Source organism: Bos grunniens, chromosome 10 (assembly GCF_055505025.1).
Source record: "Bos grunniens cultivar Pamir isolate PY7600 chromosome 10, Bosgru_T2T1.0, whole genome shotgun sequence".
NCBI classification, from domain to species: Eukaryota; Metazoa; Chordata; class Mammalia; order Artiodactyla; family Bovidae; genus Bos; species Bos grunniens.
In genome coordinates, this window is record NC_141174.1 from 84,764,373 (window position 1) to 84,786,239 (window position 21,867).

The 21,867-nt window shown below is 47.3% G+C and overlaps 1 long non-coding RNA gene across 2 annotated transcripts in view; it reads left to right on the forward strand.

Annotated features, from left to right (window-relative positions):
* Positions 1-6,627: 6,627 nt before the first annotated feature.
* The window catches only part of LOC147365238 (uncharacterized), a 42,954-nt gene continuing 27,714 nt past the window's right edge, over positions 6,628-21,867 (forward strand). For both annotated transcript variants that reach the window (XR_015135306.1, XR_015135305.1), the window contains exon 1: positions 6,628-7,358. This is a non-coding gene — a long non-coding RNA (uncharacterized LOC147365238). The remainder of the gene's footprint in view (positions 7,359-21,867) is intronic.

The window sequence follows — 21,867 nt, forward strand, 5'->3', positions numbered from 1 at the left end:
GCACTGGGTCTCAGTTGTGGCATGTGAACTGTTAGTCTCGGCATGTGGGATCTAGTTCCCTGACCAGGAATCGGACCCAGACCCCCTGCATTGGGAGTACAGAATCTTAGCCATTGGGCCACCAGGGGAGTCCCTAAATATTTCTGCTTTTCCATGACTGGCTTAGGGGCCAGCTTTCTTATTATTAAGCTGTAAAATAAATGGGCACTTATCACTGGTCAAGATGATTATGTGGACTTGTGAGGGTGTCATTCAGATCTCTCATTGTGTGGCTAGTGCCATCATGACCACCACTGTGCAGGAAGAGACCGAGGGCGTGATCTGAGAGGGTCCACCCCTCTTACCATCCTGTGTTTCCTGACCCTCGTAAGTCTCCACTCTACCTGGATGACCACAGTGCCATTTCAGCTCCCCTGGCATCAGTGCCAGATAGATCCGGTGTCCAAGATTCCTTGAAAAGTCTGAGTGTTCTCCTTTCCCTGCACAGTTACTGTAGGAACTGGCTGCAGGACTTTGGGGGAAGGAATCAGGAAATGGTTTACCATTTATACTTGGGATCATAATGCTGGGTCCTTTCTCAAGGCAATTTGATCTCCTCTCCAATCATGGCTCTCCTTTTCAAACTCAGGGTTCCTGAGAACCATGGAAACTGGATGCAGGAACACTGCATTTCAGTGTGACAGCTTCTCCTTGCTAGCTCTTAGTTTTTTTGTTTTTTTGGAGTCTCCCTTCCTTCCTTTTTTTCCTTCCTCTTCCTTCCTTCCTTTCTTTCTGGCTATATATATCAAATAATGCTCTAGTCCACTGTCTATCTACCATGCCCCTCAGAACAGCATAACCGATTAGCAATCACCAATTAGATTCTCACAGGACAAGGTGGCTTGATTGCTACTCTAGCTCTGCTGCCTATTACAGTAATCATGTCTACCTTGCTCCTGCTGATTGAACGCTCACCTTAGCATCATCCTGCCTGGAATCCTGGCATCTCCACTAGGATTCTAGGGATTCCAAGTCCATGGCAGTATCTGCTATTTTCAACACTGTCCTGCTGAGAATTGCCACAACCACCACTGAGCTAAAAGATGCTGGTGAACCCCTTTCCAGTGCCATCTTTATTGCCTTAGAATGAGGTTAGGCTCTGGTAGCTTTGATAAAACAAAGTGAGCTCTGTTCTTTCACATAATAGACCCATTCTAACAGTCCCACCTTTCTGAGAATTGTACCCCTTCCTCAATATCATGCCAACATTCTATCATCTTTATCTCCTGGGCCATAGGCTATCACTGAGCCCAGCCTTGAATAAGGCCTCAGTCCTTGCCAAGACACAGACATGTTCCCATGTTAATAAATAGAAAAGATATTCAGCCTTATCTTTAGCCAACTAGAGCAAGCCCAGACTCTCAGGATTCACACCCACATGTGGTCCCATGGTTCTTACAGGTGTTCGGCAGCCAGGGACTGTCACTCCTCTGATGTGTGAGCAGTCTTCTCCCAGAGCAGGCACTGTGCTTCTCCTCTTGGGCTGTGCTGAACCCCGACCCTGGTTATTGGCTTAAGACAAGTAATGGTGCATGAAGATCCTGAGAAAGCCAAGAATCATTTCGGGAGGTGTCTGTCTCAGGTAAAGTTTCTCTGTGGTCTCCAGGCCTAGGGAGGCCACTCTTCTCTAGCAAAGAGGAAGGAGCTTCTTTTTTATCCTGAGGATTCAGGTCATCTGGGGTTCAACATTCTTGGGCTTGTTCACCCAATGTCATCTGTTCTATATCTCAGGGTCCAATTCTTGCTACGAAGGTTTTGACTTTGATTGAAAGACTTGTCCTCTTAGTAGCATTGCCACCTCTCCTATTAGATCTGGGACCTGAGTCTGAGCCCAGGAGTCCGTTTGAGTAAAAGAGATGAAGGTGTCCGCAGAGGCCCTCTGGCTTTCACAGTGAACCTTGAGTTGATTGCTACCTGATCTGGGTCTGTCATTTTCTTTCTCTTCCCTTTCTTTTAAAACACAGACTTTAATTTTTAGAGAAGTTTTGGAGTCACAGTAAAATTGAGCAGAAAGTACAAATAGTTTCCAGATACCCTCTATCTACCCCAACACACACACAGCCTCCCCCACAATCAATGTCCCACACCAGAGTGGTACATTTGTAGAGTAAAAAGTAAGATAGAAAAAATAAATTAAAATAGGTCATTAATCACAATAAACATAAAGTAGCTAAAAATCTCGGTAAAAGATAAAAATTTATTCCTTAAATATGCAAAATTCAGCTTATATGCTGTCTACAAGAAACATAACTAAAATATAAGGATACACAAAAACTGAATGTAGAAGTGTGGAAAATACATGCAAGGTAAGTACTAAGCCAAAGAAGTGGTGTGGTGATACTGCTATCAGACAAAATAGTATTTAAGGGAAACAGTGTAACTGACAGAAGCAGAGTATCTCATAATCATAGGACATTCTTGACCAGAAAGATGTAACACTTCTAAGTGACATGCCAAAAAAAAAGATTTAAAATATGTAAGGCAAAAATGGACAGGACTGTAAGGATAAATTCACAAACTTATGACCAAGGTAGATTTTTTAACATCCTTCTATTAAATGATTTTTCTAGGAGATAAAAAATTAACAAAGATAGAGAATATTTGAACAAAACAAAGTTTGACCTAATAGAAATGGACTGACTTTTGCACACAAAAAAACAACACACATTCTTTTCAAACATTAGTACATACAGAATATTTATGGAGATTAACTATAAGAAATGTCATGGAGTAAGCCTCATAAACTGCAAAAAGATTACTGTCATACAGACCACATAATATAATCACAAAGCAATTAAGATGTCAATAACCATAATGACAGGAAATTATACACACCCCACCCCATTATTTTGAAAGCTGAAAAAGGAAACACTTCTCAATAACTCATGGGTTAAAGAAATCATAATATAAATTAGAAAATGTTTAGAACTTAACCCTAATGAAAATATCACACATCAAAACATGATGATGCAGCCAAAGCATTATGTATAGGAAAGTTTATAGCCTTAAAAGTAATTATACGAGAAATGAAGAAAGCCTAAAAATTATTGAGCCAAGCATCAAATTTAAGAAGTTAGAATAAACTCAGACAGTGAGGGAAAGTGATCATAAAGATAAGCAAAGAAAGAGAAAAGAAACATAAGCTAGAGGTCATTTTAAAAATCCTATAAGTTAGTGTTTGAAAAGATTAATAAAATAAACATTTGTCAAGATTGATCAAGAAAAAAGGGGCACAGTTGAAGGAATGGAAAAGTAACCCCAATACGTAAAGTGTTAGTCACTCAGTCATATCTGACTCTTTGTGACCCCATGGACTGTAGCCCACCAGGCTCCTCTGTCCCTGGGATTCTCCAGGCAAGAATACTGGGGTGGGTGGCCATTCCCTTCTCCAGTATGAACAGGGGTCTCATTCATTCTTAGCTTTTTAAAGATGAGATTTAAAATTCCTCCTAACTTTGGTCTAAGTTCTTCATGGGAAACTTGAGCTCCAAGACTGAATGTGACTTGAACAGGGACAGAAGAGTTGATTGCCTGATCTTGCCTGATCATTTCTCACAGAAGAATTTTTCCTTTGATTTATAGGCTATCTGTTCAGTTCAGTCGCTCAGTCGTGTCCGACTCTTTGCGACCCAATGAATTGCAGCATGCCAGGCCTCCCTGTCTATCACCAACTCGCAGAGTTCACTCAAACTCACGTCCATCGAGTTGGTGCACCTCTTAAAATAGTGGTTGAGTATTGCAGGGTGTGTATCTCAGGGTTCCCTTCAGTCAATTGTATGCTATGGAGCCCTTACATTGTGCGAAACATGGTATCAAGATAAATGAAGTGAGAGTGAAAAATTAGTGCTCTTAACCTCTAGTAACAGAATTCATCGTAGAGAGGAATACAATAGCTTTGGAATAATAACTGGGACAGAAGGTGAGGGTGCTCATGGGAGTCTAAGCCACAGAGGTGATGTTTAAGTTGCTGTGAGTGAGAACATGCGAGGAATTTGGTTTTTGCTCATTTGAGGGCTAGGGAGGGAAGATCAGAGGAGAGGGACAGAGGGGAGAAGAGGCAAGAGGCCTGGGGACTACATGAATGGACCTGGTCAGAATATATTCCCTAGGGGTGTGGAGTGAATGAAGGACTTCTCAGAATGAAGCTTACTACTCTTTGGTCTGAATAAATGTGAGATGCTGCAATGTAGCATGTCTATGTCTTTACCGAAAATATTTTCACTTAACCTACCTCCCACTGTGAAATTGTGAAAATGGAAGGCTGGTGGCTTGTCACTTCAGGCTCCAGGATGAAAAAGAAAAATGAGTAGGAGCTGAATATCAGTGGTGATGATGAGAATGTGAGCTCATTCTCCTGTGTGAGGAGATGGTTTGTATCAGTTATGACTGAATTCAGCTGCAACTAAGAAAAAACCCTCCAAGGAGTGGTTTAAACAAAGAATTGGTACAGTGTCTCAAGTTATGGGGACCCAGGTTCCTTCTGTCTTACTGCACTGTATGTGTGGCTTCTGTCCTCATGGTTGCAAGGCTGCTGTTCTTCTACAGACCTCTTGTCCACGTTCCAGGAAAGAAAGGAAAAAGGCCAGATGCATGAATCTGTGCTCTTTTGAAAAGCTTTCCCAGAAGCCCCATCCAGTGACTTCTGCCAGGGGTGGGTCACATGGTCACACTTAGCTGCAAGAGAGTCTAGGAAGGAGATTATTTCAGCCAGGCATATTGCCTCCCTGAGCAAAATCCTGGTTCCATCATTAAGGAGGAACTGGAAAATGGCTATTGGGTAGGCAATTAGCTGTGTCTGCCATGAAACTCATCTAAACTAGAGCTAAATGGGCTGGGAGATCCCAGGAGCAGTCTGAGTTATTTGGAGATGAATAGGACAGACTTTGAGGAGTTCACAATTTAGTGGGGGGAAACAAGCACCTAATTGGAACAACAAGAACATTGAATTGCATTTTAATGTAACGGGGTTAAAAGAAGTGATCAAAGTGAACACAGTGGGCTCTGAGCACAGAGGCAAGAAAGCTTGGCTGGGGAGGGGGAAGAGCCCCAGAGCAGAAGTTGCTCATGTGGCTGTGTGTCTGTGGCTGTGCAGAGGGAAGGGCCCTCCTTGGCAAGGGGCCCCTGTAAGTGAAGTGCGAGGGTGAGTACAGAGTCCATGTTACGACAGTGGATCACGGATAGGCTTGTGTATGGGGACCCTCAAGCCTAAGGTGGGAAGGGTCAGAAGGGAAATGGAAAACAGCAGCAGGAGCAGATAGTCAGGAGCTGTCTCTGCTAGGATGTGGATGTTGGCCTGCATCCTCGAGGCTCTGGGAAGTGACTGGAGGGTGCTGCTCAGGGAGTGACCTGGTCAGACCTGTGTTTTGGATGGCCATTCTGGCAGCCCCATCGTGGGGGCACAGGTTATTCAAACAGGAGGCAGAGAAGTAGGGAGGGTGCAGGGGGAAATGAAGGCTGCACAAGGGAAGGGATGGAGGGAAGGGGTCCCCCAAAACTCTCAGATGCAGGGGCAGAGTACATGCTGCCCCCTCCCCAGGTCTGTTGTCCAGGTGATGAGTCTGTGGTGGTGCTCCATACTAATTCAACCCAGGAGCGGGGGAGGGGAGAGGGGCTGTAATTCGGGGAGGGTGAGGCCAGATGATCTCTTGCCATTGTGTATGGATTCTGGAAAGAGAACTTTAATCAAGGCATTTCAGATATGAACAGAACCTCTCCTGTTTCAAAGTTGAGGAAATTCCCCAAGGGTCACATGTTTGCTGAACTAGTTTCTTGCCTCCTACATCAGTGTTCACTCAGCTCATGGACTGTACCTTTCTGTCTGTCTGTCTGTCCGTCCAGTTGGCTTGACTGTTGCCTTAGGAAGAAAGGAGACCCTGTCCTGGGGAGCAGGATTGCTGAGGGGCTTTGAGGTTTAGCAGCAACTAGACTTGGCTGCAGTGGTAAGGGTTGAGAGAGGTTGCAAGGAGGCAGAGGCCGCTCAGGAGGGGAAGGGGTGAGCCACTGGGCATCAAAAAGGAGTGTAGGGAGACTGAAGACTGCAGGAGAGGAGGCGCTGCGCTGCCAAGGACGCTACCTCAGTAGCTGCGGGCCTCACAGCAGCCCGAGAGGTTGGCGGTCCTTCATCTGTGCACTGAGTGACCCTCACAGGTGACCTGGGTTCAAGTCGTCCGGCTGACCTCGAACTCAGAACCCCTGGAATCCTGTGCTTGCCGGACCGACTGCCTTCTCAGTGCTCACCCGCCCAGTTCGGCCTTTGCTGTGGTGTCGGCTGATGGACCGGACCCTCGGCTGGAGAGGGCTCGGCGATCGGTCCGCAGGTGGCGCTGCGCACCCAGGCAAAGGCACAGTGCTGGCCGCGGGCCTGGGGGTGGGGCTCTCGACCAGCTTGCCCAAACTCAGCGCTCCGGCAGGAATTAGAGAACAGGGTGCCGGAATGAAAGGGCTTCCAGACTTCACAGGAAATTCCCCGAATTTCCAGAGCAGCGAGGACAGCCGAGCGCGTGCATTCACGGCAGGAAGCGGAGACCTGGGCTTCCCAGCAGGAACAGGGCCGCCTGAGCGTGTGGCATGGTCACGTGGAGACGCTGGGACTTCTAGGGGTGTCCTGTCCCGCTTTTCCTGGGTCTGTGATGGGGGACCGCAGGGCTCTGCCACCTCCAAGGCCACGTTTAATGTGGAATCTGCCCAGATGATTCTCACCAAGGCCACAGCTACAAGAGATCCCACTTAAGAAAGATCTGCGAACAGGATTATAACCACGTTTTGCTGAGAAGCGTGATGGAGGTATCCAGGCGCAGTTTATTTTGCATGACCGGTGAAAGCCGAAAGGCTGGTAGTCCCTTGCTAGCAGTGGTTTGGGCGCTTTGCGTCTGTCTAGGGATTCAGCTTCCTCATCTGTTATGCGGCTGGGACTTGGCCTTTGAGCTTGGAGCGTCTGAGATTCTGGAAGTGACAACCCTCCTTGCCACACAGTTGAGCTCAGGCCACCTGTTTCAGCAGCAGATTGGGGTGGGTAGCTTAGGAGTTTTTCTGGAAGTTATTTCCAGTCTAGTGTAAGGGAGGTAGAGAGCCTCTGATGTCAGGCTTTAGAGAGGAGGTAAAGATAAAATTCAGACATCTGGTGTGGTGTCAGGCCCCAGGGGAGGAGGAAGAGGGAGTACGGCGCAGTGAGTGCTGCCTGGGGACCAAAAGAAATGAAAACAACCAAAGGAGGGAGTGCAAAGACTCTACTCTCCTACCTGGCCCACCATCCTGAGGTTTCCTTAGGACCTCCTGCTGCAAGACCCTTTGCCACCCCAGGACCATCAGCCGTTGTTGTAGTAAGTGGTGGGCACTAACCTGCGGTGTGAACTGTGGGAGGGGCCTGCTTGTCACACTCTGTCTTGCCCACCCTGCCTGCAGTCCAGGGTAGGGGTAACCGAGTGAGTTGTTCAGAATGTAAGTTGTGTCCAACTGTTTGTGACCCCATGGACTGCAACACACCAGGCTTCACTGTCCTTCACTCTCTCCCAGAGTTTGCTCAGACTCATGTCCATTGAGTCAGTGGTGCTATCTAACCATCACATCCTCTGCTGCCCGCTTCTCCTTTTGAGACGGGAATCTGAGTTCTTATCCACAGAGCTGAAGAATGGAATCCATGAACACACAAACACTCATGGTAGCAAGCAAATAGGATTTATTAAAGAGGAGGAAAGTACAAAGCTCTCAGCATAGACACCGAGAGGTGGATAAAGAGTCCCCCCAAGGTGGGACTTACAGCAGTTTTTATATCTTTCCTTAAATCACATTATTTCTAACCAATCAATTTAAAGGTCAAGATACTTAACATCTTTATGGCTTCTCTTGATCCTTGGATTAAGTCACCACCCTTTTTCATACCCTCTGGCCATTTTACCATGGACCAGATGTATGAGCTTAAGATTAATGATCACCAGTTGTTTTTCCCTCAAGCATATGGAACAGAATTTAATTATTGCCCTTCCCTGGATCTGAGTGCTGATAATTTATCAGACTAAAGACACATTCCAGGAATTCAAGACAAAGGAGTGGGATGTTTATTGAACACAAGACTGAGGTCTCAGAGTTCTACACTAACTGCCTAGTAATTTCTACCTCAGTCTTGCCTTCAATCTTTCCCAGCATCAGGGTCTTTTCCAGTGAGTTGGCTCTTTGCACCAGGTGATCAAAGTATTGGAACTTCAGCTTCAGCATCAGTCCTTCCAATGAGTATTCAGGGTTGATTTCCTTTTGGATTGACTGGTTTGATCTTACTGTCCCAGGGACTCTGAAGAGTCTTCTCTAGCACTGCAATTCGAAAGCGTCAATTCTTTGGCGCTCAGCTTTCTTTATGGTCCAACCCTAACATCCATACATGACTACTGGGAAAACCATAGCTTTGAGTGTATGGACCTTTGTTGGCAAAGTGATGTCTCTGCTTTTTTAATACACTGTTTAGGTTTGCCGTAGCTTTTCTTCCAAGGAGCAAGCGTCTTTGAATTTTGTGGCTGCAGTCACCATCTGCAGTGATTTTGGAACCCGAGAGTTAGTTACAGCTGAACGTAGCTGTGACAGTGCCCAGGTGACCCAGGTCAGGAGATTTTGGGAGAACTGAGATAAGGTGCGTGGGTGGGGGGTGTGGTGTGGAGGCTTGATAGGGTGGGGCTGCCCTCTTATCAGAAGAACTGAGTCAAGAACCTGGAATCTTCTTCAGGATCAGCTGAGCATCTTCTGTCTGCTTAGAGGCTAAACCCTCAGTGAGATGCTAGGGACGCAGCCCAGGCTCTCATGCTCATAATCTTCATTGCATATCATTATTATTTTGGTTATGGTTAGTAGCACCTTCCTTGTATTGGGTGCTTCCTGCAGCATCTACAGCAGTCTCCATAACAGTCTATTAGGTGGAGGCTCTTGTTATTCCATTTCATGGATAAGAGGACTGAAGCTTACTGTAAAGTTATGTTACTAGCTCGCCCATCCCATGCTCATCTGGGCAGCACACCAGAGCTTATGTTGAGCCATCAGTAGCCCTGGAAGGCAGGCAATGCACTGTTGGGCTCCCATTTACATCATGGGGGCAGTGTGCTCCAGAGAATGCAGGTCACTTGCCTGAAACCCACTGTAAGGATCAAAGCCAGTGACCTGAAGACAGGGTGGCAGCCCAGAACAGACATCTCCTTGTGGGTCTTCAACCCACCCAGCTCATCCATGTGGGAGTAGTGGGTGTTCAGCCCAGGTGGTTGAAGTTCAGGCTAGTGGAGTTAGAGGATGAAGGAGAGGGCCTTGAGCAAGCTCTGAAACTGTAGTGTGGAACTTCAGGCATCATGGGTCAGAGTGTGCTGACCTGTGGATAGGGTCACTCAAGAGGTCTCGCTGCCCCACCCCAGCGTCCTTGGCCTTACATTGATTTTTACCCTCCGACCTGATGTGTCTATGAAGTCTAGCCTGGACTGTCCTCCAAGCTGAGGTGTTGATCTGAAGGGACCCAGTACAGAAGCCACAATGATCCAAGACCCGTCTGTCTCCAAGAATTTAGTCGTATGTGTGCTTGTGGGTGAGGAGTCAGGTCAGTGCGCTCTGATGAAGACATGCACAAACCATTGACTCCTAGTCACCTCTGTCTTCCCTTCTGCCAGCATGTTAGATGGAGGTCTCTGCTTGAGCTCAGAAATCAGGTTGGGCCCCAGTGTAGGACTGCAACTCCACCCCAAGGAAGGGCTAAGACAATCTTCTTTTAAGACCTCAGCTGGGTGTGGTATTGGCTAAACCAAGCATGTGCAAGGCTGGAAGCAATTTCTCCTCCCAGCTTCTCACCCATGGCAGCTCTTTTCAATCATCCATTTGAACTGTTCCCTAAATATGGTTTTCACTGTGGAAGGTGGACACTCACCCCATCTCCCTCCAAGCTTCAAGACTGCTCCTGAATCTACCAATCTGGGCCTTATTTTGAGCTTTTTGAAGGTACTTCTGTGTGTTTTTATTTTTTCTCTCTAGATTTAATCTATTTTTAAAAATTAAATAAAAATACATGTTTATTAAAGGCTGTGAAAAGAAGAGAAGCGAAAAGCAAAGGAGAAAAGGAAAGATATAAGCATCTGAATGCAGAGTTCCAAAGAATAGCAAGACGAGATAAGAAAGCCTTCTTCAGCAATCAATGCAAAGAAATAGAGGAAAACAACAGAATGGGAAAGACTAGGGATCTCTTCAAGAAAATCAGAGATACCAAAGGATCTTTCATGCAAAGATGAGCTCGATAAAGGACAGAAATGGTATGGACCTAACAGAAGCAGAAGATATTAAGAAGAGATGGCAAGAATACACAGAAGAACTGTACAAAAAAGATCTTCACTACCCAGATAATCACGATGGTGTGATCACTGACCTAGAGCCAGACATCCTGGAATGTGAAGTCAAGTGGGCCTTAGAAAGCATCACTACAAACAAAGCTAGTGGAGGTGATGGAATTCCAGTTGAGCTATTCCAAATCCTGAAAGATGATGCTGTGAAAGTGCTGCACTCAATATGCCAGCAAATTAGAAAACTCAGCAGTGGCCACAGGACTGGAAAAGGTCAGTTTTCATTCCAATCCCAAAGAAAGGCAATGCCAAAGAATGCTGAAACTATCGCACAATTGCACTCATCTCACATGCTAGTAAAGTAATGCTCAAAATTCTCCAAGCCAGGCTTCAGCAATATGTGAACCGTGAACTTCCAGATGTTCAAGCTGGTTTTAGAAAAGGCAGAGGAACCAGAGGTCAAATTGCCAGCATCCGCTGGATCATAGAAAAAGCAAGAGAGTTCCAGAAAAACATCTATTTCTGCTTTATTGACTATGCCAAAGCCTTTGACTGTGTGGATCACAAGAAACTGTGGAAAATTCTTCAAGATGGGAATACCAGACCAATTGATCTGCCTTTTAAGAAATTCGTATGCAGGTCAGGAAGCAACAGTTAGAACTGGACATGGAACAACAGACTGGTTCCAAATAGGAAAAGGAGTTCGTCAAGGCTGTAAATTGTCACCCTGTTTATTTAACTTCTATGCAGAGTACATCATGAGAAATGCTGGACTGGAAGAAACACAAGCTGGAATCAAGATTGCTGGGAGAAATATCAGTAACCTCAGATATGCAGATGACACCACCCTTATGGCAGAAAGTGAAGAGGAACTCAAAAGCCTCTTGATGAAAGTGAAACTGGAGAGTGAAAAAGTTGGCTTAAAGCTCAACATTCAGAAAATGAAGATCGTGGCATCCGGTCCCACCACTTCATGGGAAATAGATGGGGAAACAGTGGAAACAGCGTCAAACTTTATTTTTTTGGGCTCCAAAATCACTGCAGATGGTGACTGCAGCCATGAAATTAAAAGACGCTTACTCCTTGGAAGGAAAGTTATGACCAACCTAGATAGCATATTCAAAAGCAGAGACATTACTTTGCCAACAAAGGTCCGTCTAGTCAAGGCTATGGTTTTTCCTGTGGTCATGTATGGATGTGAGAGTTGGACTGTGAAGAAGGCTGAGTGCCGAAGAATTGATGCTTTTGAACTGTGGTGTTGGAGAAGACTCTTGAGAGTCCCTTGGACTGCAAGGAGGTCCAACCAGTCCATTCTGAAGGAGATCAGCCCTGGGATTTCTTTGGAAGGAATGATGCTGAAGCTGAAACTCCAGTACTTTGGCCACCTCATGAGAAGGGTTGACTCATTGGAAAAGACTCTGATGCTGGGAGGGATTGGGGGCAGGAGGAGAAGGGGACGACAGAGGATGAGATGGCTGGATGGCATCACTGACTCGATGGATGTGAGTTTGGGTGAACTCCGGGAGTTGGTGATGGACAGGGAGGCCTAGCGTGCTGCGATTCATGAGGTCGCAGAGTCGCACACGACTGAGCGACTGATCTGATCTGATCTGATATACTTTTCCATTATAGGCTATTACAAGATATTGATTATAGTTCCCTATGCTATATGGTAGGTCCTAAAAAACAGATACTTCTTGGGACTTCCCTGGTGGTCCAGTGGCTAAGATTCGGTGGTCCCAATGAAGGGGGCCCGGTTTCAATCCCTGGTCAGGGCACTAGATCCCACATGCCACAAGTAAGACCCGGTACAGCCAAACAAATAAACAATAATTTTTTGGAAAAATGACAAACCCCCCCAGATACTTCTGGTTTTTAGCCCACACTATCCTTAAAGGGGGAGAAGGCAATGGCACCCCACTCCAGTACTCTTGCCTGGCAAATCCCATGGATGGAGGAGCCTGGTAGGCTGCAGTCCACGGGGTTGCTAAGAGTCGGACGCGACTGAGCGATTTCACTTTCACTTTTCACTTTCATGCACTGGAGAAGAATGTGGTGTTTTGGATTTTATACCTTTGTCTGAAGTGTCCACTGGCCAAATCCACTGTATAATATACATATGTTGCTTCTGTTAGCAAGGGTGAGGCAGATCCCTGTGGACAAACCTGGGCAGGTCTCCAGACAGGTTATGAACCAGAAAAGCCAACTATAGATGGAGGGCACAGCTCCTCACAGCCTGAACAGTAAGCAAGCAACAGATACCCTCCAAAACAATATCACTTGCTTATTTGGGGGACATTATGTGCTGCTGCTCCTGCTGCTGCTGCTGCTAAGTTGCTTCAGTAGTGTCCGACTCTGTGCGACCCCATAGACGGCAGCCCACCAGGCTTCCCCGTCCCTGGGATTCTGCAGGCAAGAACACTGGAGTGGGTTGCCATTTCCTTCTCCAATGCATGAAAGTGAAAAGTGAAAGTGAAAGTGAAGTCGTGTCCAACTCTCAGCGACCCCCAGCGACCCCATGGACTGCAGCCTACCAGGCTCCTCCATCCATGGGATTTTCTAGGCAAAAGTACTGGAGTGGGGTGCCATTGCCTTCTCCGACATTATGTGCACTTGTAAATAAATAGAAAGAGGCTTGGAGGTGATCTTAGGAAGCTGAGGGGTGGTTGTCTTTGGGGAGAGGGGAGGGAGGGGCTGGAATGGAGGTTGGTGCATGGGGACTTTAGCCTTATTTGTACTATTTTTCCAATTGTTATGAGAGTTAGTTGTCTAATTAAAAATTGATATGTAAATAAGTTTCTCTTTCTGGTGGTTGCCACCTACCTGTCTTAAGCTCCCAGCTGTTGTTCTGCATCGTGGGGAGTGCTCCATCTTGGAAACCCAAACACCTGCAGAACACCTTGCATACCAGGCACTTTACCTGAGTGACCGCACGTGTCATCAGCCAGCCCTGGGTGCCTGCGGCCGGCCCCCGAGCCTTTGATCTGATTCTTCTCAGCTCCTGCCCTTCCAGACTCTGGACCTAATTTCTTCAGTGTCTCCGCAGACGGCAGCCCGTCGAGCCAGGCTGTGTATTGTTGTTCTTCTCTGGCTGCCCTGACATTCCTTCCCTTTCTCTCTCTCTCTGTCTCTGCTCCTTCTGTCTCCATTGGCACAGGTCATGGCTGCCAACGGGGGAGGACTAGGCAGAGAGGAAGATGTTTCCAGTTTTGTTTCTAATCTGCTTCCTGAAGCTGCCCCTGGGCTGGATGCTACAGGAATTTCTGGGGGCCCTTCTGAACTCATCATGATCCCTCAAAGGCCTGATTATTGTACCTCACTTACTCACTTATCCTTCAGATATTTGTGGGTCATTTACCTTATGCCTGGAGCTGTGCTAATCACAAAGCCTGCTGCTCTGTGGACTTGGACCCCACCCACCTCTTCCCATTCCTGTGGTCACTCTTCAGGCCAGGCCACTGTCATCTCTCCTCATCAGCTACAGCAGCATCCAACTTTGTCCTCCACACATTTCTCCTTTCTCCAGCAGAGCAAGCTTTCTAAATCAAACCTAATCGTGCCCGTCCTTTGCTGAAAAATCCCTATGGCTTCTCATGGGTCTAGAGTCAAGTCAAACACCTTGATATAGCCCACAGGACTGATGGGTGTGACTCCAGCTAACTCCTACAGCATCCATGCTCCAGCCACCCTGAACACTCAGGACCCCACCCCCGGGCTCTGGTCTCAGTCTTTTTGTTGTTCAGTTACTAAGTCACGTCTGACTCTTTGTGACCCCAAGGACTGTATAGCACACTAGGCTTCCCTGTCCTTCACTCTCTCCCGGAGTTTGCTCAAATTCATGTCCATCATGTCCATGATGCCATCCAGCCATGTCGTTCCCTGTCACCTGCTTCTCCCCCTGCCCTCAGTCTTTGCCAGCATCAAGGTCTTTTCCAGTGAGTCAGCTCTTTGCATCAAGTGGCCAAAGTATTGGAGCTTCAGCTTCAGCATCAGTCCTTCTAATGAACATTCAGGGTTGGTTTCCTTTAGGATTGACTGGTTTGATCTGAGCCTTCACACATGCCTTTCTTCTGCCTGCAACACTTCCGGCTTCCTCATTCTCTCTGGCTCATCTCACTGAAGCTTCAGGTCTTAGGCAGCATTTCTTTCTGACAGAGCTTCCCTGAACCTTATCCTCCCACCTGAATTCTCTGCGTCTTTCTCTCCAGGCATTTCTCACACTCTGTATAATTGCATGTTAAATTTGTTTCTCCCACCGGCCTCTAACGCCATGAAGATAGTGTCTTGCATAATTGTAATGACAACCCCACAACAGAGTGAGCTCTTTCTTAACCAGGCACCATGCTAAGCATTTTCTATGCCTCCCACCATTTTAATTTTCACCTTTCTTTGAGGTGGGAGCTATCATTATTTCTATCTTAGAGGAGGAATTGAGCCTTAGGTCAAAAATGTGCCATAGTCAGGCAATTAGATGGTGGAGCCAGGATTCAAACCCCAGCAGTGTGACTTCAGAGCTTGCAGTAGAGCAGGGGTGTGTCTGTCTGATGCATGATTATAACCCTAGCTCCTGACACAGCGCCTGCCATCTAGAAGGAACTCAATCACTATTTCTTGAATAAATAAATAAATCAAGAGATGTTCAGTGATGGGCAGCAAATGTAATCCCTGCTAGGATTAGTTCTTTTTAAATGCAGCGAGGGTAAGCAAAGCTACATTATTGATCCACCCCAGAAAGAGCTAGCATACATAACTAAGACAATCTCAAGATTCTCTAGCCAGGCAGCACCACTGTGTCTGTCTGCTAGGCTTGGCTGGTCTGCCTGGCCAATGGGATTTGGTAAGATGGGGCTGGACACACAGAGAAGGTCCTGGAGTCTGGGAAGGTATTGAAGACCCTCATGACCAGGTCAGGACAGAGTCATTTGAGGAGTTTCAGGTTAGCAGAGACTCGATAGGATTGGAAAAGAACATTTACTGTGGGGAGATTGATGGGGAGAGAAACAGTCCATAGGACTTGGATTTATTTTATTTTGTCCAAAGTGAAATTTCTGCTGATGATTTAAATCAGTGGTTTTGGGGCTTCCCCGGTGGCTCAGTGGTAAAGAATCTACCTGCCAATGCAGGAGACGTGGGTTCAAACCCTGGTCTGGGAAGATCCCACATGCCTCAGAGCAGCTAAGCCTGTGTACTGCAAATATTGAACCTGTGCTCTACAGCCTGTGCTCTGCAACAAAAGAAGCCACCGCAACGAGAAGCCCTAGCACCACAATGAAGAGTAGCCCCTGCTCACTGCAACTAGAGAAAAGCCAGCACAGCCATGAAGACCCAGGGCAGCCAAAAGTAAATAACCAGTAAAAACTTTTTAAAACTTTAAAAATATCAGTGGTTCACAGCCAGGATAATTTTGATCCTCAGGGGATATTTGGAAATATCTGGAGATATTTTTGGTTCTCACAACCTGGGGGGTGGGGAGTGCTATTGGCATCTGGGTGGTAGAGACCAGGGATGTTGCTAAATACCCTACAATGTACAAGACAGCCCCCCAATCCCAACAAATCGGACCCCAAATGTTGTTAGTGCAGAGGCTGAAAAGCCCAGATTTAAACAGTGGAATGCATGGGTGAACCCAGAGAGTAAGTGATGTTTGCTGAAGTGCCTTCTCTGCTGGCCTCGATTCCTAACAGTGCAGGCTGTGGTGGGGAGGGACCAGAGGTGACAGATGCCCTCTTTGCTCCCCCACTCTCTCCCCAAGCCTGGAAAACATTACCAGTTACTCGGCCCTCCTGTGGTTTCCCTCCCCCTCTCCTCATTCCTCACAGTTCTGTTATCACTCCAGGATCAAAAGTTTGGAACATTTGGTGCCCATATTTGAGGACAGTGAAGGGGGTGGATCTCAGGTGTGAGCACGCTTGCCTCTCTTCCTCCAGGGACTCTGATGTAGGAGCATGCACACCGCTCATAACTTTGGGGGTCCCTCCCTTCTGGGAGTGAGAATGGGATGGGGAAGACATTGGGGGTGGTCTCGGGGGTTTACCCAGGTGAGCGTGTGACTGGTTTTGCCATGCCCCAGCCCCTGGCAGCCTGACTCCTTCTTTAGGGCCTGTTCATACTCACACTGTGATGTGTTCTGAGTGCATCCTATGTTCAGAGACATTGTCAGGGACTGTGTGGTTAGGAGGATGCTTCAACCTTCAAGGCACATGTCATCTCTTAGGAGAGAATGGGATTCTCTATCTCTTACTCTACTCTGTTATTTCAGGCTCTAAGAAAAGCAAACCCCAAGATAGAGTTAGAGGTGCAAACGATTTACTGGGGGAAACACCTGTGGAGGATGAGGGATGAGGAGCAGGCAGGGTTCCAACACCTGTGAGAAAGAGGGGGCAGGAGCAGAGGTTGGACAGGAAGCATCTTATTTGCTGGTCAGAGCTGGCACCCTGCATGAATGGTACCAGTGCCTGCTGTGTCCAGCCCCTGGCTTCTCCCCACCCTTGACCCTTGGTATTGCTTCTGGGCCTTTCCAGGCACCTCTGTAGGAACCCTGGACCACTCCTTTCTCAGAAAGCAAGAAAACAACTGAAACCCAAACTCCTGTCTTGGAGCTGTCCAGGCCCCCAAGTCGGGCTTCATGACCAGCATCCCACCTTAGTCCTCTCCCTGCTACTGGCCTGTCACCCTAACCAGGTGGATGGGATCTGCTGCCCATTTCACCAGGCTGCCTCCTCAGCCCACTTTTGCAATCTGCTGAGACCATCTTCTTGCCCAGAGTGCCTTTTCTTTGCCATTGTTGTTGTTGTTAGTTATTGAATAAGTCATGTCTGACTCTTTGGTGACTCCGTGAACTGCAGTCTGCCAGGTTCCTCCGTCTATGAAATTCTCCAGGCAAGAATGCTGGAGTGGGTAGCCATTCCCTTCTCCAGGGAATCTTCCCAACCCAGGGATCAAACCCTTATCTTATGCCTCCTGCATTGGCAGGCAGATTCGTTACCACTGTGCCACCTGGGGAGCCCCTTCTTTTTGTTTAGTCAAAACTAAATCTACCTATTGCCTGGCCTGAGTCGACTCCCTCTCCTTCCAGAATTTCTTCAGCCCCCACTGATGTTCCCAGTCCTGGCATTTCTGTTTTATTCAGAAGCACTGCAGAGTTCCCTGGTCTTTCATTGCCATGGTCTGGATTCAATTTTCAGTATAGTTCCTGTTACAGCAGCCACATCTCTCGTGTGGCTACCAGTGCCTATATTGGCATGCAGGGACATATTTCCATCATCTCAGAAAGTTCTCTTGGACAATACTGAGAAAAAGAAAGGCATTTAAAAAAATTAATGTACTTATTTTTGGCTGCACTGGGTCTCTGTTCCTGTGTGCAGGCTTTCTCTAGTTGCAGAGAGCGGGGGCTACACTCTAGCTGTGGTGCCTGGGCTTCTGATTACCGTGGTGTGGCTCATGGGTTCGAGAGCTCGGGCTCAGTAGTTGTGGTACACAGGGTTAGTTGCCCTGTGGTGTGAGGGATCTTCTTGGACCAGACATCAAACCAGTGTCCCCTGCATTGCAAGGCAGACTCTTAACCACTGGACCACCAGAGAAGCCCCAGAAAAGGCATTTTTTTAAAAGCAGGTCTGAGGTGTAGCAGGAACTTTCTTCAATCTTGAATCACCCTTGTTTAGGGGCTCTGGCCAAGAGAAGCCACACCTTTAAGGCTTCCTTGTTGAGCTGAAAGGAGGCCCCTCGGAACCATTCCCAGTCACTAGAGACGCCCCTGCAGTGCGCACAGGCCTTGAGGTCACGGGAGCAGTGGTCCTGTGGTGAAATTAATAGGGCCCTGGTCCCCTCCCAGGCCCGGTTCCCTGCCGTCTGGCTCTGGGATGCATGTGTGCATGGTCAGATATCTCTGGCTAGTCACGGCTACTCTCCACTGCCTGCAGGAAAGGGAGGTCTGTGCTGTATCTGCGTCGGCCTGGGTGCAGAATTCCTAATGTACTCAACAATTGACATTCTGCACAGTTTTATCAATTATTAAGCAGAAAGCCCAAGGAGAGTCTGTGGAGCCGTGGAGTGTGGGTGGAGGAGGGAGTGCTAGGAGGGAGTGTGGGACTCCAGGGAGGAGAAGCAGATGGTGAGGCGTGAGGCACTGGGCAGAAGGTTTGAGCACTGACCCTCCCACAGAGAATAGAAACTCGAGATCAGGGAGTGGATGGGCCTGACCCACTCCTGCCAATGAGGGTTCGGGTGATGCTTCTCCTTTCAGTGGCTTCTGACAAACCTGAGTGTGACAGCAGTTACCAGGATGCTGGTGGGACTTGAGGCTTGGTTGGTGGGAGAGGTGGCGAGGCCTGCATTGAGCTGGGCGGCGGACAGGGCAGTGCTCCTTCAGGTTTGCAGGGCCGTCATCTCGAGCAGGGGTACCCAACCTCCAGGCCATCTCCGGTCAGATCAGCAGTAGCATTAGATTAGAAATAAAATGCACAATAAATGTAACGAGCCTGAATCATTCCCAAACCATCCCCTACCCCTTGGCTCATGGAAAAATTGTCTTCCACCAAATCGGTCCCTGAGGCCTAAGAGGCTGGGCATCGCTGCTCCTAGCAGGGGTGGGTACACTTTTTCTTTAAAGGGTTAACTATTTTAGGGTTTATGGGCCTTGTGGTTTCTGTTGTAACTGCTCAACTGTGCTATAGCACAGTAGCACCTGGAGACAGGTGTAAACAGGTGGGCATGGAAGTACTGCCATCAAGTGTTGTCTGTAGAGACAGGTGGCAGGCTGGTGCCCTGCTCTCATCTAGGACCTCAGTCCTCAATGTGGGATCCTGGACTTGCCATCACTTGGGGTCTTGTGAGTCATGCAGGATCTCAGGCCCCACCTCAGATCTCTAGAAACAGATATGCTTTTTAATAAGTCCCCTGGGCCTAGAGAAGTCTGAGGATAGAGTTTAGAGTTATTCTGGGGAGATCTGGGCAGAATCACGCACAAAGGGTAGAAATGGCAGAAAGCAAAATTTCATCTCAACATCAACTTTCTATTGGGACTTTCCTGGCAGTCCAGTGGCTGAGACTCCATGCTTCTGATGTAGGGTTTGCTATTTCCACCCTTGATTGGGGAACTAGGGTCACCCATGCCAAGAGGCATGGCCAAATAAGCAAATTACAAGCTTTGTGTGTGTGGTGTTTTTTTTTTTTTTTTTAAGATGGACTTTTTGTCAAACAGAGCTGTCCTCAAAGGCAACAAGAACATCCCATCACAGAGATGGTCAAGCAAAAGCTAGATAACCATATGTTCAGCACGGTAGCGAGGACTTGGGCAGGATAAATAGTATCATGGCTAAGTGTCCCTGCTTGGAGGCAAGCTGCATGGGTTTGGATATTGGTTATGCAAGAGGATGTCTCCCCCATCCTTATTTCAGATTCCCTGTCCATAAAATGGGATCATCAAAAATCTCACAGAATTGTGCTGAGACTTAACTTCAGTAAATACTGCAACAGCACTTCCTATACACTAAGTGCTAAATGTTACTAGAGTTTACTTAATTCTGTAACAGATATCAATATTTTTGTGCTTCCCTGGTGGCTCAGCAGTATAGAATCTGCCTGCCAATGCAGGAGATGCAGGTTCCATCCTTGGGTGGAGTCCATAGGAGAAGGAAATGGCCACCCACTCCAGTATTTTCACCTGGAAATTCCCATGGACAGAGGAACCAGGTGGCTACAGTCCATGGGGTCACAAAGAGTTGGACACAATTAAAGAACAGCATTCATAGTTTTGGTTGGATTGAGGACCAACCTTCGTATCTAAGGTCTCTTCCTTCCAACTCTGAGATTTGAGGTGAGAAAGAGGGAATATTTGGGGAGTAACAATCCTAGCTAGTGTTTTTTGGATATTTGGTGTGAGCCAGGCATTATGCAAGCATCGGTTAATGGCTCTCAAATTACTTTCAGATACTTGTTGCCATGGAAAAGCAGACAGATTATAATCTGTTGCTGCCCAAACACTCTGCAGTGTTTCAGCTTTAGAAAGTCAGATTGAACCCAGAGCTGAAGTGCATTGTTTTGTCATCAATAGATTCACTCTGTGTTGAGGGGTCAGAACTCTCTAGAGCTGGTCAAAGAGCCACCTCTTTTGACCACATCACCAGCTCATGTCTCAAGATGGCAGGGGCCAGAACACTTGACTGCACAACACACACACACACACACACACACTCCAATGAGCCTGCTGACCCCCAATTCTATTTGTGTAGAGGCACCCATAGATGTAACGCCCCCTCTGTCCTTGTTGGTTTGCATTTTATGATCCCCAACCATAGGGTTTAACCATAGACATTGATTTGATCTCCTGCTCTGTCACTTCATAGCTGTGTGGTCAAGAGTGAGCCTCCTGACCTCTCTGAGCCTTGGTTCTTTCCCTTATTAAAGGGACTGATAATGCTGCATGCTTCATAGGGCTGTGGTGAGACTGAAGTGTGAACATGTGAGACTTCCAGGAGCCGTGCAGATGTTGGCTGTCATTTTGATGAATCGTATAAGCCTCTTGAAGTATCTTTCTCACCCACAGTGCTCGCCACAGAATAAGGGGTTAAAACAGACTTACCAGGGCTTCTCAGGTGGCGCTATTATAAAGAACTGGTCTGCCAGTGCAAGAGACAAGAGACATGGGTTCAATCCCAGGGTTGAGAAGATCGCCTTGGGGAGGAAATGTCAACCCACTCCAGTATTCTTGCCTGGGGAATCCCAGGGACAGAGGAGCCTGGCAGGTTATACCGTTCATGGAGTTGCAAAGACTCGGACACAACTGAACGACTCAGGAGACACGCACAGACTTATCAAATGAGACGAACAAATGATCTTCTCCTACAATGTGGGAAGGAACGGCTCCTGCGGAGGAGCGAGGCGAATGCCCCCTGCCTGCCCTGTCCTCGGGCCCACCCCTACAGCTCTCACCATCATTTCAGATCCAGGGTTCCTTGTGTGCTGCACAAGTTTCCACGAGCCAGGGGCAGGCCTACCTTTCTTCCCCGTAACAGCTTTGCCTTGATTTTGTGGATGCCAACACAGAGTTCTTATCTTCCCAAAGAAACCTTTCAAAAAACAGCATACTGAATTTTTTATGGTATATGTGTGTGCTTTAGTTTCAAAAAGTTGGTGGGAAGGAAAGGGAAGATGGGCCTGGTACCCAAGGGCAGTAAGCAGTCAGGCTGGGGACTCGTTTCTCACCGCTTTAAACTCTCCTCCATCTCCTTCCTCGCCTCCTTCTCCCAGCATATGATTTTTGGTGCTTTTTGGTTAATTAATTTAAAGTGACGATCGTCTCAGATGAAACTGTAAATGAGTTTCAAATGGCGCAGCCGGGCCACCCACTGCTGGAAGATCATATTGCAGTGACAACATTAAAACTTGAACAACCCTCAACAAGGCAGGAGGAGGGGAATCCTGAAACCTCAAGTAAAAACACATTTCCAGCTCAATTCCTTGCTGCAGCCCTTAAAAAAGTGGAAACAGATGGATGGTGGCTTTGATAATGAGAGAGGCAATCAACTTTAGATTAAAA